General features: G+C 39.1%; 1 pseudogene; it reads left to right on the top strand.

The window, feature by feature from the left end:
* The first annotated feature begins 1,877 nt into the window (after positions 1-1,877).
* On the top strand, positions 1,878-2,383 carry LOC140690591 (ribosomal protein S6 kinase-like 1 pseudogene; annotated as a pseudogene).
* Positions 2,384-7,463: the final 5,080 nt, after the last annotated feature.

Raw genomic sequence — 7,463 nt, 5'->3', positions numbered from 1 at the left:
ACTATATACATGTAAAATGGCTCAATATTATTCAGAGGAATATAAACTGATATTTCTATAGATTTTGCAAATATTCTAGAGCTCGAATAAGTTTAAAGATTTAAGAGGCAAATTTAAAGGCAGATAGGCATAAATGATAAAATTTTAGAAGATTAAGTAATAGTCATTTTCTAATTCCTTAGGAGCTATACATGTTTTTCTAATCCTCACAAGAATTTTCAAAGCTAAGTATTATCCTTCTTAATTTACAGGGTAGGAAACTGAGTCTCAGAAAGACTGGCTAAATTTCCCAGGATCACACAGCTAAGTGGTAAAGGCCAGTTCTATGTAAATCCAAAGTTTAGTTTATTCACAGTGCAAGCTACTGAGTATGAAAGACAATTAAGCTAATGGGATGATTGATGTAAAAGTAGATGACATTTAAAGAGTAAAGGAATAACACAAACTAAAAACCAATTATTAAAACGTATTCAAAAGACTTGCAAAACCATCTGGAGAGAATGAGGTTTATCAAGTCTTTGGATTATTCAAAAGCATCAGAATTGTGCCAAAAGGCGTTATGTTTAGAGTGAGGTGGGAAGCTCTGTGAAAAAGACAGGCAGGACCCCCAGGCAAGGCCACTAGTCTCCGGCCAGCACAATCTGTTTCCCTGGCCCAGTGGCATTATCTTGCTTTTTGTCTCTGAAATGGCTTCTAGGAAAGTGGAACTTACCCCTAAGATTCTATTGGTTCCCTAAGCTAACTCCTGATTGGTCCATTTGTAGCACCTCATTTGCTTGGAGCTCACTCCTGGTTGGTCCATTTCTACAAAGCTCTTCCTAAGTAGTCAACTTTGTTACACCTTATTTGCATATGATGTTGCAAAGTGTAGACTGGCAGCATATAAAATTCTGTGTAAACCTACAGATGGGGTCCAGAGCTTGAAGTGTTATGTTCTCTGCGCCCACTGGTGTAATAAACCTGAGTTCTCCAACTCTCTGAGTGCTGCTTGGTCTCTTGCCCGGATCTAGGTTGCTGTCACAACTGAGCTGTAACACTGAGCTTTGATACAGTTTGCTGCAAGAAGAGCACATCTGGTTCATGGGGTATGATTAGTTATAATTAATATCCATTTTAGTAGCTAAAGGTCAGAAGAAAATTAAAGTATTAATAACAGAAAATATGATAAAAGGCATCATAATAGACTAAATGTTCTTTTAGTCCAAGGGGAAAAGATATAATGTATGTATCATTAGAGGTAGAATGTGAAATCTGTGGTCAGTGTCTGATAAAACCCACAATTTCTGAAAGTTTAAATTTGAGGTACTAATACACCTTAGCATATCTTATTTCATTCCAATGTTTGCTATTAAATAAGTTATCCTTGCTCTTCAATATTTTTGCATTAATTCAAACAAACTAAAATCATTTACAATTTTATTGTAGTTTTTTCTTGATCTTAACTTTATAATAATATCCTGATGAGTTGTTTATATAAATCTACAGATAATACCATAGAAATAATTCAACTTTCACAGTTTTCACTGGGAATATTTATTTCAGAAGCAGTATTCTGTGCTTTTGAAAATGTATCAGAGATTCGTGTATTGAAGTTAGGGAGCAACAGGAGACCACTGATTTCCTCCCTTTGACATTACAGGCTAGTATTTACATGGAATCTGATATTATTTACCTAAGATACTTTCATTTGCCATGTTAATAGCTTTCTCCACTGCTTATTTCTACTTTCAAGAGGCATATTTTGGGGCTGGAGGGCTGAGAGCAGCCGCAGGGAGCGCGAGGTCCCCCACGGGGGTGAAGGGGCAGTGGTGGCAGGGCTAGGTCTGGCCAAGCGGACCAAACTCCTGGCTCGGGCAGGTCCCAGCCGCAAGGCAGCCATGAGCCTGGTAGCCTGCGAGGGTTCCCCCGGCCCTGGCCCTGGCCCTTGCCTGGAGCCCAGTACTGCTCAGAAGCACGTTGAGAGGCCCGAGTGTACCTGGAACAGATTCACAGCCAGGTGGCTCCGGGGGACTCTGATGTGACCAAGCGCGACTACCTGGTGGACGCAGCCACGCAGATCCGGCTGGCCCTGGACGCGATGTCAGTCAGGGCTACGAGGCAGCTTTCAATCACTACCAGAACGGTGTGGACGTTCTGCTCCGAGGCGTGCACGTCCATCCCAACAAGGAGAGACGTGAGGCTGTAAAGCTGAAAGTTACCAAGTACCTGCGGCGGGCGGAGGAGATCTTTGCCACCTGCAGAGGACGCTGGGCAGCGGAGCCAGTCCTGGCACGGGTTTCAGCAGCCTGGGGCTCCCGCCCATCCGCAACTGAGTTCAGCCCTGGAGCAGCTGAGGGGCTGCAGGGTGGTCGGAGTCATCGAGAAGGAATTTTTATGCTTTTAGGATGCAAATGTACAAAGCGAATCTCCAAGAGGGAAGTCTAGGACAGAATCCCCCGAATTTGGATTTGTTTCACCCCGGGACAGTCATGTGCAAAACATTTTTGGAATCCCGTATTCTGAGGCCTGTGTGCTTGGGAAGTGCAACTTCAGGCCAAGCCCAACCGTTCTGTCTTCTCTTTCCTTTTATACACTTTCTTGGGCACTCAATTTACCCACTCCACCTCCCTCCTGAAATCCCACTTCCTTGCCTGTCTCACTCCCAAGCCAGGAACACCAGTCTCCCCAGATTAGGAGAGATGTTAGGGCCACTGGGCCCAGGTCCCAAAAACTAGGCCTGGATGGATGTCACCGTGTTCCACTACAGAGCTCTGCCCAGGCAGATCCAGGCATCTGGATGACAGTGTTTGCCTGCAGCAGCCCAGACCCTGGAGGAGCAAGGGTCCGCTTGGGAAGCCTTGTGCCCCAAGAGATGCCCCATTGTGAGGGTTAGAGGGGCTGGGGGGGTCTCTCCAGACTGAAGAGATACTGGCAGGGGTAGGGGGTGGCAGGGAAAAGCGAGGTGGATGGGTCAGGAACTCGGTAGACAGCTGTCTGGGCTGCCGGGATCTGCTCTCAGGGGGCCTTAGGAGACAACACTGCCTATTTGCTGAGCTTCATCCAGGAGCTGGGCCTTGAGTCAGGGATGGGGAAGAAAGAGGCCAGCCAAGTAACTTCTTACTTTTTTGGCTCAAACACAGGGTTTTTAAAAACAATTATTATTAGTTATCAGCATTTAAAAGTTGGCAGGTTTCATGGAGGAGTCCAGATATTCTGCTTCTGCTGGAAAATCAGAAGATCTGGAAATGCTGGCTCACATACGTGAGTGTCAGTGGGAGCAGAGGAGGGGCTGTGGGCTTTAATGGGGCACCAGCCCTCCATCTGCCCCTCTCCATCCTGCATTGGCTCACATGCCCGGCTCCTGAGGGCCTTGGTGATTGAGAACCTATTTGAACATTTTGGATTTGTTTGCTCAAGGAGAGATTCCTCCTGGCCTTTGATACTTTGGGCACTTTAAAAGAAAGGATAGTGTATTTCACCAAAGCTTTAATTGTCCCAAGAACTCAGTGGGTTTTATTTTTTAAAAAGAGATTTCATTTTTAAAAAGCTGAGAGTGGGTATTCAGAACTGCCTTCCACCTTCCCCATAGCAGTACTTACCTGATATTCATAAGGCCCGGTCTTTCTTTTGTTTTTAAGGGTATTGTTTAAATGTATTTATTTATTTTTACTGAAGTTTGGTTGATTTACAATGTTGTGTTAGTTTCTGGTGTGCAGCATAGTGATTCAGTTATACGCACATATTCACATTCTTCTGCATTATAGGCTATTACAAGATATTGAGTGTAGTTCCCTGTGATCTACATGAGGACCTTGTTGTTGATCTATATCATATATAGTGGTTGATGTCTGATGATCCCGAACTCCTAGTTTATCTCTCCCCCACTTTCCCTTTTGGTAACCATAAACTGATTTCTGTGTCTGTCAGTCTCTTTCTGTTTTACGAATAAGTTCATTTGTATCATCTTTTTTAGATTCCACATATAAGTGATATCATCTCATATTTGTCTTTAACTTATTTCACTTAGTATTGTCTTTAACTTATTTCACTTAGTATGGTCAGTCTCTAGGTCCATCCATGTTGCTATAAATGGCATTATTTCACTTAAAAAAAAAGAGGCATATTCTGTCCCTAATTGGTCTTTAATTGCTGATTAATTTATCCCATTTTTTAGTTTAGAATCTTTCAAATACCACTAGAAATGATTTGGCCACTCAAGCCCGATAATTCTATTATTATGGAAAATGGGGAATATCGTAGGCAATCCCAGACTAAATGGATGAATCAACACATGGATGCCAATATCAGGTTATATTTTCTCCCTTAAGAAAGACAGATACTCCAGCATTAATATTTGTGTAATGTTCTGAGATCCAAACTGCCCTCCTACTTTGAAAACAATAAAATAATTTAATGTGTTTTTATTGATAACCTGAACTAGAGCCATGAAGTTATATTTCATAGGCATCTGTCTGCTCGCATACTTGATATATTTGGGCACTAGACATTTTTCATTCTTTGACAAACTGGTAATAGGACTTTCTAGTGTATATATTTAAATTTGCAAGTTCTAACTCAAAGATAATAGGACAGTTTGATTATGTAACGGAGCTTCTCTGCCTAAAATAATAATTATAGTAAATAAGAGAAAGAAGAAAAAGAGAAAGAGGAGCTAACACAGATAAGATTCGCTATGCTTAAATACTGTTTAAAGAGGTTTGCAGTACTTAACATGTTTAATCTTTAAAACAGGTTCTTTTATTATCCCATTTTATAGATAAAAAAGCTGTGACTTACTGAAGCTAAGTGATTTGCACAAAAGTCACGTTAGAATGTGAAATTGGGATGTCTGACTTCAGAATCTGTGGCTCACTGAAAAACTGGTATTTTCAATGAAACTATGGATTACATTTTAAAGTTTAAAAAGACACACGAAGATAAGAAGTCTCAATTAATAAATTCATATTTTAGAGAATATATGAAAAAAACAATGATTTTTTTATAATAAGGAAACCAGGTGCAAATTTTAAAGAGTTTTTCAATGACTATTTCAAACTTATCTCAAATGAAATAATATTACATAGACTTGACCTGAATCAAAATACTGTATCACTGGTTGGTGATCAAACAATTCAAAATAAAATATATAAAAGTATTTTTATTATGATTAAATACATTTTTGATGAGTTTTGTCACATCTATTATTCTCCTTCACTTTGTCTAGAAACCAGAAGTTTCTTTATATCCCTCAAACCATTTGAAGGTATGTGAAATATCATACACTCCCCCAACAAAAGAAAACAGTAAAGTACATATGGAAAATAAAATTATAATCATAAAGTTTAGGAAAAAGGAGAGAAAACATTTCATGGAAGGATCCTCACTGTAATGGCTTGAGCTTGATATTGAAAGATGTGTTATTTTGTCTTAGCAGTATGCTAAAAATACATACATACATACATACTTGTAAGACAGTTAAGATAGTTTAAAACTTATTCCAAAACAAGAAGAGTAAATTATGTGGACACAAATTTTAGTGCCATCTCTAGGGGACATTCTGAGAGCGAACACTAAAGTCATAGCTGAGATCAATACACCAACGACACTATCTGGGTTTCCACAGGGTGAGATCTGTTTTACGAGGACGTCTCTGGTGACACTGCAGAGAAAAGACTGGGCACAGAAGTCACTGAAGATGAGGAAAGTGACACAGGTTGTGTTCTGCAGCAAAGAGCTTCTTTAATGGAGATGGATGGTCATGTTGTTCTTTGGATCATTGCCTGTGGAAGGTAACAACTCTGGGTAGAGGACAAGCTGAGCTGTTATTTCATCCCAGTTAAAGGTCCTTCTAATCCCACGGAAAATCCTGAAGCAGGACTGTCACTTTCAATGGTTCTGAATGAATAATCAGGCCTTTGTATTCTCACATTTATCAGTCTTTGGATGTTGAGTTCCCTGGAAGATGTGCCCTTGGATTAGTCAGCTTTCTTAGTATGGGCATCTCCAAAGAGGACTGACAGCTGAGAGCACGCGTCCAGCTGCTTTCCAAGCAGCTGTGAGAATAGTGCTTCACTCCTGAGGGGCGATCTTTCACCCCAGCAGCTACCAAGGAAGTGCATGTTGACAGGAGTTGTCCTGATGTGACAGTTTGAGGACGTAAGTATGATGCCATTCTAATCATAGATGAAATAAATGAATAGGAGTTTGTGAAAATCACAGACTAGCCAAAGAATTATGAAAAAATTACACATGTTCCAGAAGTTTCAGGATGTCAGCAATATCCTTGGTCAGCAATGTCGAAGTCTGTGTGAAAGGTAAAAGCTAGAGTGAAATGGGAGGCTCGTGAATGAGAAGTGAAAGATTGGAGGCAGTGAGTTCCAATGACTCTACTGAGAAGTCTGTCAGAAAGGAAAGAAAGAAATAACAACCGGAAAAATTACCATGCATTCAGTTTGTATGAAAGGAGTTCAGCATGATGCCTGACATACATCAAGTTCCTTCACTGATTTGGGGGAAAAAAACCCCCAAAAAACTACCTTGATAGAAAAAACACTTCAGGTTATATAACACCACTCATAACATGAATTCAAGGAATACTGCAAGTGTTTTTCAACACAGATAATTTTGCTGATTGAATAAAGATAGAAGAAAATACCCAGGTGAAGAGCTACCTGAAAAAGTTCTGATAGTCAGGTTTTTCAGGTAATTTAATTAATGAACATTTAATACTTATATCTTATTGTAATTATTTTTACATTTTTTATGATGTTCCTATAAATAGTGATTGTTGTCTGAAAGGAAACTGGGCAGATAATAAATGTGTATGTGTAAGTTAGAAAAAATTTCCCTTCCAAGATCAGAGGAAGAGCTATATGAAAAGATCATGACATAGAGAAATTTTTGTGGCATGGAAGAAGAAATTTTAGTTATGACCTAAATGTTTTCAGTCAATAATGAAAGAAAAAAGACATATGCTGAAATTGAAGAGTTTGGAAGAATGTATAATGTTTGAAGCAATTACTATGATTAGTGATGCATCATTTAATTTATTCTTTCTCCCATTTCCACTCAGTCACTATAAAAATTTTAGTTCACTCGAGAGTATTTTTCATCTGTTAGATGTTTTAAAACAGGATGAAATATACATTTGGTTCACCAGTAATGAGTCATTCATAAATTACATGCAACCCAGGTAGATCAGTTTCCAATCATAAACCATGAATAAATAGAAACTCCAAAATTAGCATTTTTAAAGATTTATATATATGGAATGACAAAGTAATTTTAATAAACAAAGTAATCACCCAATCATTTTTCTGAAAGGGAGGTTTAGAAAAATTCAGCACTTCAGAATGTTTTTTGTAGTTGGGAGTGAACAAAAAGAGAACATTTTAATGAAATAAAAACCAAACAAACAACTCTTGAACTGTAACCCAGAGAAGACATTTTCATTTGTATATTAAAGAGCTTTATTGACATGTAAT

This window comes from Vicugna pacos, chromosome 31, assembly GCF_048564905.1.
Source record: "Vicugna pacos chromosome 31, VicPac4, whole genome shotgun sequence".
Lineage (NCBI taxonomy): Eukaryota > Metazoa > Chordata > Mammalia > Artiodactyla > Camelidae > Vicugna > Vicugna pacos.
This window is presented reverse-complemented; position numbering and strand designations above follow the sequence as displayed.